Here is a 13,071-nt window from a genome sequence, read left to right as displayed (position 1 = left end):
CACCCTTTAACCTAAACCCTGATAATGTCCAGATCCCTTTATAATCCCGTCGACATTTTAGAAAAAAACCCGAAAAGAAACAAACAACCAATTCAATTTTTGCCAAAATTCAGGAAGTGGAATGAAAACAGACGTTTACCTCTTTGAAACGGTCAATAATCCAAGTCAGTAATGGAGTAGAAAAAAAAGAACCAAGTCAATAAATGACAAAAAGGTAGGGTATTACAGTAATGTGGCCACAGAGAGCTGCAGTCATTTCAATCCCTGAGCTCAGTCCTAATAAGTAAAGAAGGAAGAGCTTCAGAGGAGGATGGAGACATAAAAAATAAGTCAAACCAGGAAAGTTTCATCTCGGCTGGATGACCTTAAAAAAAAAAAAAAAAAAACAGACGGGGGAAAAAGTAGCTGCTATTCTTAGGTATTCCACAGGGGGGCGGTAAATCCCAGTGGAACCCAGAACAGCAGCAGCCAGAGCAAAGCACCAAGAGAAGCTCGCTACCAAGCAGCGGCCAGAACGGCTTCAGCGTCAACGCCATGTTGTGAAGTCCAATAACACAAAGCTGAAGGCTGAGGCTGTTATTGTGAAGTCTTCTTCCTGTTCCAGTCCCGGCGAGATCAAACCGCGCCGCGTACGGAAGCTGAACTGAATTGAGTTTGACTCGTCTGGAAGCAGGCAGAAGTTATTTCAGACGTATTTCGACTGGAGAAACATTCTCAGAACAGAAGAAACCATCAGGGGAAACTTCTTAGAGGATCCAAAGTCCAACGGTCGTTCTGGGGTTTTTATCTTCGCCAACGAAAGTATGCATGCATGTTTTTATTTTATCTATTGGTTTGTACGTATATATGTATGTACTTAACCAACTTTTCACAAAAACTACTCATCCGAATACCATGAAATATTCAGGGATGACTTATCATCATCCAATGACCAATCGAACAGATTTTGGGACGTTAACGACTAAATGTTTCCGTATAAATCCCCAAAACTTCAAAATAAATGTCCCATTAAAAGCGGATGAGCGAGGCACCTCATGGAGGAGATCAGCGAACAGCGCCCTCTACGCATGACGTCACGCCTTTCCACTGCGGGTCACTTAGAGGTGACGTAGCGTGAACGAACCGAGAAGCCGGCGAGAAGTCGTGAACGGAGCTCCAACAGTTCCAGGTACCTCGGGGCAGAAAACGCCGCTTCTGATGGAAGTAAGAGCCGAGTGAAGCTTCGCCGAAGGAAAATGAGAGGAGGATGGAAAAGTAAGGAAAACCGACAGGAACGGGGCAAGTGGAAGACACCGCGGTGAGGACTGGAGGAGGGCGATGGGCTCTGCTACAACTCTGCAACCGCAGACGGACAAATTCATCCAAAGCCCGAAGGCATCCGAGGAGCCGTTATATAACTCATAACAACTGCTTCGATCATTATTAATAATACGAGACCACAAGCGGGAGGCACGTTCGTCGACCTTTCAACCAACCTGACAACTGGTCTAGGTCCACACGGGCCAATCAAAACCCGCCAAACGAGCTCGCGCTTATTAAACGAGTACTGCAGGGGCCTTGTGGTGCGATTGTGCACTTTTTAACAACCCGGCAAATGAATAATATTCCGCTTAGCCTAATAAAACACATCGCACTTTGAGGAAGAGAGGGCAATCAATAACAAATAATAAATGTCAACAACTGTAATGGACTTTTTAAACCACTTTGCCCTTCTGAGGACGGAAAAACTCACATCTGCTGAAGTTCAACTGCTAAAGGAAAGAAAGAATGTCGGGGTTTTACTCTGGGAGGGAAATATAATGGCAATCTGTGATTTGACAGCCATGATTGGAAAGGATTTGAGACCAGAGGGCTCAGTGGCGGCCCCCTAGTGGATTTAAACTGACCTGCAACCGCACACGTTTAGGGCCGCAGAGGTACGGAAAGATAAAACTCCTGATCCCCCAATGGAGGGTTAGGATATCACTTTAAGACACAGCTTTAAGATTGTCTGTACGACTCCATACAACCAAATTCTATCCAACAATGTACAAAGTCTATCAACACAGAGGTTCACACGTCTGCATTTACCGTAAGTTCTGGACTAGAGGCTGCTGCTTTTTTCACACACTGTGAACCCTGCGGCTTAAACAATGATTTGATGGGTTTTTTTACGGGTTAAAGCTCAACTTCTTCTTGTTTTATCATTTTATATGTGGTGGGTCCGGCTTATATCCAGGTGCGGCTGAACAGCCTGGAAATTACGACATATGAATGAGTGATTGAAGCCCCGGTTACATGCCAACGCTTCTGAAAAGTGTTTGTTGTACAAGTTACAACATTTTGAAAATAAAAAAAAGTCATTTTGAGACTCGATTATCGGCGTTCCTTAATTTTAGGATCGTCCAATGTGTCTCTGGAAGGGACGTTTGGCAATGGAAATCAAGAGTTTGTATATTTGGGAATCAGACCGGTGACGTGGCTCTGGGTGATTAGGAGCTTCAGCCCAACCTGGACTTCAAAGAAATGATCTTGTTTCTGTGTTTTCGTCCTGAAGGATGTTGAAAAGCTGCAGGACAGACTTCGTTTGCCGGCAGTGTTTATTATTCCACCGTCCTTCTGTGTATTCTACCGGTGAAAGGAACAAGCCGCGACTCCACCGAACACAAACACGGACATGTAAACTTCAGCTTACTCACTCAGTACACACACGGACACACACACACACGGACACACACACACACGGACACACACACACACGGACACACACACTTTTTTTGTCTTTCACTGAATAATGCAAAGATGACAACATTTTTAAGTGAAAACATAAACTCATTGTTGTTTTTATGTGTCTTGTTTCCATGACAACGGTGCTCGGAGACACAAAAAAAATGGGAATTTTTGATAAACGGCTCCCAAAGTGGAACTTTTTGAAATGCTTTCACTCCGTCTCCATGGAAACGAGGAAGAAGCAACTTTTCTGAAAGGCTCCGACATGGAAACGGCGGGACAATGCTACTTTTTGAAACGCCCCATTGACGTGGAAATTAGAATATGCCACTCTTTTGAAAACATTTCAACTCTCATCTCCATGGAAACGGGACGGTGCAACTTTTTGAAACCGTCCGACTCCATGGAAATGGGGTGAATTGTAATTTATATGGAAACAGGAAAACACAACTTTTCTGAAACGCTCACATCAGAAATTCTGGATTTTTCTCATTAGTTCTTAATTTTGTATCGTCCAACACACACACACACACACACACACACACACACACACACACACACACACACACACACACACACACACACACACACACACACACACACACACACACACACACACACACACACACACACACACACACACACACACACACACACACACACACACACACACACACGATGACCACAGGACAGGTCATGTGGGATTCTGTCCTGAATGGAGCAACATGGCGAGGAAATTCCCCCGGGGAGGACTTCCTGTGTCCACAAACAAACACATACAAACACTTGTCATGTTTACTTTACCGGGACGTCACAATGACCGACATGTATTTCCTGTAGAGCGACTCTAGACTGATGACTGCCGACTTAATCCCAACCTGAAGATACTCTGATTTAATGAGCGAGTTCGTCTCTCACACACACACACACACACACACACACACACACACACACACACACACACACACACACACACACACACACACACACACACACACACACACACACACACACACACACACACACACACACACACACACACACACACACACACACACACCAGAGTGAGCAAGGCTGTGGTCATCGCCACCACAGCTAAACATCCTGGCACTGAGCTCGGTTTTTGCCTCGTTGCCATGGCAGCACAAACATTACCGTGTCATGTATATTATGGGATGCCAATGGGGTGAATCGGGGGTGAAACCGCACGTTTGCCTGTGTAATGTGTGCGACTTTAGTGACCCCGCTCGCTACCGTTGTGTTTATTCACTGTTACACAGCTTGAGTGTGTGTGTGTGTGTGTGTGTGTGTGTGTGTGTGTGTGTGTGTGTGTGTGTGTGTGTGTGTAAGAGGGACACGCTGCAGATTACAGGTCTGCTGCGAGGCTCGATGACTCGCCGTTGTATAAACACCAAGTAAACAAAGACGTCTTGACTGTTGGCTGCCCTCCCTCGCAGCCGTCGTCCGGCGTGATGGTGTCGTTCCTCCTGCTCCGGTCGCAGAAGGCGGTGAAACAGCGGAACGACGCAAGCACCGCGGCCAAGCCGCGGCGAGCCGAGTGGGAATCAGGCACACCTGCCTTGACGGACACGCCCCCTTCACTGCTGGCATGTCGTACCCAAGTGTGACTTCATTGCAGGAACTCCTGGTATTCACATGTACCGACACCTCAGGCCCGATTACCCACTGATCTGTGCCTTCAGCTTATTTTCCAGAAAAGATCAATATTTGTTCAATATTTGCTGTCAGTCATTTCAGAAAGTGAAACGCATATATTATATAGAATCATTGCACATAGATTTAAATATTTCAAGCCTTTATTTCTCTGAATTTTGTTGATGAGGGCTTACAGATAATAAAAACCTAAAATTCACTGTCTCAGAAAATTAGAGTATCGCATACAAATAAAATGTCAGGCTTCTTTAGATTATGTTAATTTTCATTTACTTTGGTTTTCATTATCGGGAAGCCATAATCATCAAAATCACAGGAAATAAAAGCTTCAACTATTTCACTATGTGTAATGAATCTATATAAAATATTATTATAAAAATACTGAACTTTTTTAAGATATTCAAATTTTTTGAGATGTACCTGTCTGTTACGGTTGCTGGTATGAAAGCAAACCAAACCCGATGAAAGGGTGAAAATCAAACCGAGTCCCGCCGTCCCCAGACTATTCTGGTGTGAAATCACCGTCAGCATTTCTCCCGTTGCCGTGGAAACGGAAACCATTTTCAGAATTTTGCTGTATAAACGTGAAACTTTTCTGAAGCGAACATACAAAAAACGAGTCTCACTTTTTGATAATGGCCGTCCACGAACGCACATCACTGTGTAACACAGAACTAACTAGAGCTACGCTCGGTAGAGCGCGTACCTTTCACCAACGCCACGCTTGTTTGCGGAACAGAGTTAGCCTTGCTAACATGTTAGCCGTTAGCTCATGTCCATGCTAACTAGCCCGTCAGGTAGCTACACCACTGTGTGAAACACCGAGCAGGGAGAGTCTCCATGGTAACAGACGCTGATCTCCACCATGAGGTGCCTCTCCCATCCGCTTTGCATGGGACTTTTTTTTTTTGCACTTTTGGGGGATTTATTCGGAAGCGGTTAGCTTTTAAACATCAAAAGCAGAACATTCTCGGCCCACCTCAAGGTTTTAAGCAGCTATCAACAATCTGCTCCTTCAGAAGGCCTGACCTCCGGTTGGCCTGGAGGCGACCTCCAAGATGAAGAGGCACTAAAGACGAGTCTGTGTATGTTTAAAGAGGAGGCAGACGGTTCCTCTCCAGTGACATGGAGTGCAGAGGAAGACGCCGCTAAAAGGTCCCGTGGTATCTTTAAACTCCCATGTGTGTGTGTGTGAGCAGGAATCCCGGCGGGTCAGCCAGAGGCCACCGGAGCACTTGTCTGCTGCCTCGCTGTTTTCATCGCAGGTACTCATCTCCCGCTCCAGAAAAGGAAAGATAAACACAGCGAGGACGGGACGTTGACGAACGAGACGACAATAGAACCAAGTGGAGAGAGAGAGAGAGAGAGAGAGAGAGAGAGAGAGAGAGAGAGAGAGAGAGAGAGAGAGAGAGAGAGAGAGAGAGAGAGATTGTGCCAGAACTGTGATTGGTCGGGCCTGATAATGAGAGCCTATACCTTCCAGTAATTGATTGGCCGTCTGATACCGTTCCAGTCACTGATTGGTTGTGATGGCGTTGCAGTCCAATAGCGGTGTCGTCCAGCGGGCAGCGGCGAGCACTCCAGTTCAGGAAGTGACCGCATGCTTTCAGGTTAGAGACGTTCCTATATGAACCTCCGCAACCAGCCCGGTCTTCTGGGAGGCGTGGAAAGGAAAAGACTGGAGAGGCGTCGGACAGGCCTGATGTATGGACATGAATCCGTGGGAGCAAGGACGCGGCTGATCCGGGGGGAAAATGTGATACGACTGCAGAGCTGATGTGTTGATCGGTGCCTGGAGATGGAGCCACGGCTCATCCCAACGCCGTAACGCACATCCGTCATCAAAGGCGGCGCGCGGCGCCTTTTTGGTCTTTCTCGAAAGCCCGTAGGAGACGCTCTCTGGCGAAGACGCTCTCTGGCGAAGACGCGCAAGACCAGAGCCAATTTTTTTTTTTTTTTTTACTGTAACAAATTATAACCATCGGCGAACAGGCTGCGGACAAGCGTCACGTATGAAAACCTCTGGATGGAACCCTGATGTAGTAGCTGCGGGCCTGCACAACTTTTTAACCCTGCGTTTGACAGTCGATCCTGTTGCGGCTGCAACTTTCAAGATTCATTCTTCGGGCGCTCTTAGCCCCTTTTCAGTCCTCCTTTCAGATATTCAGACAAAGAGTCATGCAGACGGACGTCCAAAACGCTACAGAAGTTTTGCGTTTTCACTTGAAATCGTTCGCCGTGTAAATATTTTCGGCACTTGAAAAGACGAGTCGCTGCCAGTTATGAGACATTTGCAGCAGCAGCTTCGGTGATGTGATAGATAATCCAGCTCTCAATCCGCTGCCGCCGGAGCGCTCAGTCCAGGAAAACCATGTGGCAGATCCTGGACTATCAGTCCCTTTGCAGCTGCAGCCAAACTGGCAGACGCGCTGGCGCTGGCAAGCCGAGGCCCAGAGAATCCCAGAAATGTTGTTTTGAGCGGCGCAGCCTGGGATGAATGGTGAGTCGCTAAGCCCTGGTTAGGACGGCTTCTGGCCCTGCGGTGGAAAACCGTGCTGCTGGGGGAACGTCCAGAAGGCGCAGTGGCATGCTGGCTGGAGTTGAGATGAATTCATTGGCAGGACAGCGGACGGCTATAAAACACAGATATGAAGATGTCTGTGATGATTCGTCCAGGAGGCCGATACCGGGGCGACATCTGCCCCAGAACCACAGACCTCATGATTTGTTCCCCCCCTTTGGATTGGCTGTGGTTGAGGTTGGTCTTGTTCTTATTGACAAATATAAATTCAACATACCAATATTTCTGCTACCTTTGAAAGTCGACGCCACTGGCTGCAGTTGAAAGGAAAGTATTGGCAGACAGCTCTGAACAACTCACTAATGGTTTGTCCATCTGCCTAGAGGGGACAAGTGAGGGTCAGAGCGTGCTCCGTCTGGTTCGTTACACTCTGCCTCTTTTACTCCACACCAGTGTTAGAAACCAGCCGGCCTGTGGAGCGAGCAGCGACGGTGTTAACAGGATCTTTAGGACCAAAAGCATCAGGATGATGATAAATTACATTTTCTATCAATTAGATAAGTTCTTGAGTTAAAACAGCAGCTTTGCTGCTCTGGGCAGAGCGGTGGAGGGGAAACAACGCGTCACAAACTCCACAAAGATTTTTCATAAAAACCTTCGACGTGAATCCAACTGAATTAATCACATATGAACCAAGACGTTGTCTTCAAACATGTTACATCAATTAGTAGGAGGAAGATGCTCTATAATCTAGATGTTAGTGGAAGAAGATGCTCTATAATCTGGATGTTAGAGGAAGATGCTCTATAGTCTGGATGTTAGAGGAGGAAAATGCTCTGTAATCTGGACGTTAGTGGAAGAAGATGCTCTATAATCTGGGCATTAATGGAGGACAATGCTCTATAATCTGGATGTTAGTGAGGAAGACGCTCTATAATCTGGATGTTAGGCGGAAGATGCTCTATAATCTTGACGTTTATGGAGTAAGATGCTCTATAATGTAAATTTTAGACCTTGACAGTGACACGAAGCAGTAACAGAGCAGCGGAGATGAACTAGCATCATGCTAACCATAGCTACATACGATAAATGCTAATGCTACTTGTAGTCAGACAACTTTTCTAACGACGCTCTCAGACAGACTCGGTTCAGGATTAATTCTGCATCTGGGAAAGCATTATGTTTAATGGCGGACCAGGTGAGTTATTCATCTCTGCATCCTTCAACCTTTTACTTTGAAAAAGATTTATGTTGAAGAGCCTCCAGCAAACACTACGCAGCTCTTTTTTCTAGCCAAGCAGACGAGCATAAAAAAATTGCAACCCGCGATATCAAATCTCAAAAGCGGTGGCGTGACAGATGCCAAACGGATCTCTAACCCTTGGGCTTTGACAGAAACTAACTTTTCGTCAAGCCGTACGAGGTCAACTCAAGTTCGCCCGAAACAAGCTGGAGGACGCTCCAGAAACAGGAAACAAAGGTGCGGAGCAGAGCAAAATGACTACATCAGGGACGGAAACACAGTTAAAATAACTCCCATATGAGTCGAACCGAAGCTCAACACATGCTCCGATCCATTAGGGTGGAATTGACAGCCAAGATCAGAAACAAACAAGCGCGAAGTTGGACGGAGTTTCCAGGCTGAGAGACAGTTATTAGATGGAGGATGAAGATGTTTCTCTTCTCAGGGACTTGGAGTCCCTGGCTGACGTTAGAGGGCAGCCAAAGGTTTCCAGATGCTATCCAGGGATGCTACGTCGAAGGGAGTCGGTCCCCTCGTCCTGGATACTTGGTGGACGTAGAGACAATCACAGCGGGAATCTGCTAACTCATCCATGAGACGCCGATCAAGACATCACGTGTCCATTTTGCTTCCTCAGTCTGCCAAACCAGTCCCAAAGTGTCCCAGAGACTCACAACAGGAGGGCGGGGTTTTTTTTTATGTACATTTTGGACTGTAAACACCCAGTGAGGGAACAACAGAAGAAGAAGAACAATCTGGCGTCCTCTAAGTAGATTAGAAATAAAAACTAACTGACTCACTAGTTTGTGTTCCAAGATTTGGTTTGTCTCGACACGAGTTTGATTTTAAAGGAGAGAGGAAGACATTTTAATTCTGGTGGCATCGTCGTCACCATCGTATGCTGAAATGATGTTGGATGGATGGATGGATGGATGGATGGATGGATGGATGGATGGATGGATGGATGGATGGATGGATGGATGGATGGATGGATGGATGGATGGATGGATGGATGGATGGATGGATGGATGGATGGATGGGTCATTTGAAACAGACTGGGATGGATGGATTGATAATAGACAATCTCTTCATAATCATTAATTACTAGTGTATTACTCCCAAAAGTAGTGCCGTTTCAGTAATACTCATGTCTAGTCATATACAAAGGAAGCGTAGGGAAAATCTGTAACTCAACCTTTGAGTATTCCTTCTGTTCTTCTGGTCCAACCACTTCCAGAAGAAATACTTCATTAGAAAGAATTACACAAACATCGATCTGTCAGTTCCAACAGGTGCCTACAATCTCTCTGATCCTGAACTTGTACCTTCAGTTGTACTTCCTGTCAAGTCCTGTTGAAGTTATCCTCGATTGTTTCTGTAGTAAGTTTAGTTCATGGCTTGAGTTGGTCGCCACAGACTCAACCCAGGGGGCGCCATTTCGTCTGGCCTCTACCCATCATAGACCTGTTCAGTTTGGCCGAACCTGCAGGAGCTCAAGACTTCTACTGACGTAGCTCTGGGGGCAAACAAGCCGTCTCGACATCGGTACTCCCTAAACCAAGAGATGGCGCCCTCGTTTACATACTCCGAGTTACTCTGCTGGCGGCAGCGCCGGGTCCAGAGGGTGTTGGCTTCACTTTAGTCCAACCGAGACCAAACGCAGACGCGTCCTCCGTCTTTAACAGGGCCGGCGGTCCGGATCCAGCGCGGAGCATCAGTCGCTCCCTGTCCGAAGCGGGACCCGGTACGCCAGAGCGATATAAAACACAGGAGTATCGGGGATGCACGGTAGCTCTAATGATGGCTTTAATATTCCTGGGGTATGTTGCTGGCTGACAGTCTGGCGTACAGTAAAGCAGATGTCTCTGCTGTCAGGGTTAGCTGAGGTTTCCATAAAACATCCTAAACATCTGTTTTAGATGAGCCCAGATCTGCACTTCACTCACTGCGATGCCAATCCAATATCTTACTCCCTTTTTATTTCATTTGCCGGAGAGGAAATCAAATTTGGTCGCAAGTCGTCATTATTACACACTTCGAAAAGAGCATTACCCGACCGATAAGAGGTTCGACTCTCAGACTGAACTGAGCTGAAGCTGCAGCGAGAAGCGTGTTCTGAAAATAAAACCCAATCAGTTACCGTGTCGTAGGCGAACTCTGCGCTTCATCCGTAACACGCTCACTTTGTTTCAAGGTGAGGTGACTTTTATTTTCCACATCCTTCTCAACGCTCATCATGTTTCCAGGCCTTATGAGGAAGTCACATTGACTTACATTCATTTCCTTAGGTTTCTTTGTGGGGTTTGGTTTTTTTTTTCTCAAACTTTATTTATAGAACTTTTTGAACAAACAGTGTGAAATATAACAGTATAAATGTAAACGTAGTTGTACCTGAACGTCAGCCCTCACATCCACTGCCAGGCCAAACACTTAAGGAAAAAAAAGTAATAAAATTAAATTAAATTAAATTAAAAAATAAATTAAAAAATAAATAAATAAATAAATAAATAAATAAATAAATAAATAAATAAATAAAATAAATAAAATATTAAATTAAATTAAATTAAAAAACAGTGAAGGAAATAAAAAAAACTAAATTGAATAAAAAAAGTAATTAAAAAAGATGAATGTATATGTTGTATGAAATCTTAGTGAAATCTTTAGGTTTTTTTTTAACCTTCTTCCCTCACTTAGACGAAGGTTTAACTTTAAGACGTGATTTTACCGAAGCCCCCACTAAAGTTCTACTACTTTTGTCCCCACAATTACACGAGTCCCAATCAGGGAAACGTCTCCACCGGGACAGGACAACAACAACAACGCCACACGTGTGTTTTCATGTCTTCAGTAAACATGAGGTACGCCGGCATTCCTGAAGATGTTTCCTCATCTGAGCCTTAACGACTACGTTCCTACTGCTTTTACCTTGGCCTAGACTTCCCCAAAAAAAATCAATCAACTAAATTCAACTAGTATTTGTATGATGTTAACAGAAGTCAAACCTGAGACGCCGTCTGCAGTGAACGTCCTCATAAGAGCCTCCATCTTGTCCTCACGGTGACGCGTCCCCGTGGGCGAGTGGACGACGAAGCTGACGTCCCTACAAAGACAGAAGAACAGGAACAAACACACACATCGTGTTTTCATGACATCAGAGAACATTTATACACCGACACTCGTTTCCTTGGTAAACAACCTGACCAACGCTCTTTCTGACCGTGACTCTGACCTTCGCCCGAATCTCACACGACAACGTTGTCAAGTGGAAATTCGACGGCGGTGATCGGAGCCACTGAAGAGGAAAATGATGCTGCTCGGCTGAAGTAACTACTAGTTCTGCTCATGCTCAGTAGATGGACAATGAGAACAACGTTTCCTCCAGAGTGTCGGGACACTCAGTCCATATCCTCCTGGGACTTGGTGGTTTTAATACGTACAGTCGCCCGAAATATTGATTATAGTTACTGATTACTATTCCAGTCACCGAGGTCCCGTTTAGGGAACGTTTTCAAGAGAGAACGGCAAACTTTCATTGTGTTTACACACACACACACACACACACACACACACACACACACACACACACACACACACACACACACACACACACGAGGTGTATACTTATAAAGGCAGAATACTTCAGGGTGCAAGGCTGCAAAATTCACACTTTCCTGTCTGAACGCACACACACGACCACACGCACGCACACACACACACACACACACATGGCTGGCGGTCTCCGTTTCACCGAGGTGACTTTTGGCCAACATCTGCATCACTGAGCTCAAGGAAAACACGGAGAGTTTGCGCTCGCCGTTGGCCAAAGATGCCGCGTGCTTTTGGTCAGCGGTGCTATTCGGCCCGCTATTCATAGAAGACCACAGATTTATCACTCGGCAGTCGGTGTGCGTCTGCGTTTGTGTGTGCATCAGCGAGAAAAAGAGGGGATACTTGTGTTTAACAAGGCTTCACTTAACCCTGTGCTGTGTGTGTGTGTGTGTGTGTGTGTGTGTGTGTGTGTGTGTGTGTGTGTGTGTGTGTGTGTGTGTGTGTGTGTGTGTGTGTGTGTGTGTGTGTGTGTGTGTGTGTGTCTGCCTGTTCTCCACTCTGTAATCACGATGTCAACCTGACCATCTGAACTATAACAAATGGCCCCACGCTAACAAACAGAGCGGGGACACACATTCCTACGGGACCTTGAATGCATCACAGTGACCATATACATTATACAGCGAAAGTGGCACATGCAACACACTCATACCTGTGGTTTTCAGGATTTCCTCTGGCTGGTGAACTTCACCTGACCCACAGCTTCGGCTCCACAGCACAAACGTTTTACTCAAGTACTGTGATCATCACTTATTGTTGTAGCTTGTTCCAATTTAAGTTACACTGTAAAACTACAGACTGAAATCTCATGTGTTCGGTTGTTTTTTGACTTATTTATCAATATCGCAGGGTTTTCTTTATTTTGGTGTTCTGCTGGATCTTCGGCCGTTTGCCGAAGGTCCATTTCCAGAGAGGAGGCCAGACGCTGCCTGAAGTTGGCTCTGTCGCTCGTGGCGGCCCTTGATAGGGTTGATGGTCGTGGCGTCAGCAGCTGCCCTGAGCTCCAGCGATAGCACCCGTCCCGTGTTGGAGGGATGCTCGGCCTGGACATTGGGGACAGGATGGTGCCTCGGTTTTGACCCAGACTTCTGGACTCGAAACGGCCTGGACAAGAAAACCTGATTTAGTCTGCTTTCCAGATGTTGAACCAGGTGATGTTGCACTGCGGAGTACCGTCCCATGTCCTCGACGCTCATCGTTGCCTTGTTCCTACCGTCCTGCACAAGGCGTCGTCTCTCTCCGCCTGTGGCCTCATCCCACCGGATTGCCAGGAAGTAGCTGGTACCTTCCCGGGAGCTGTGGACTCCACCTTCTG

The sequence above is a fragment of the Lipophrys pholis genome (genome assembly GCF_963383615.2).
Source record: "Lipophrys pholis genome assembly, chromosome: 18".
NCBI lineage: Eukaryota > Metazoa > Chordata > Actinopteri > Blenniiformes > Blenniidae > Lipophrys > Lipophrys pholis.
Note: the sequence above shows the minus strand (reverse complement) of the source record.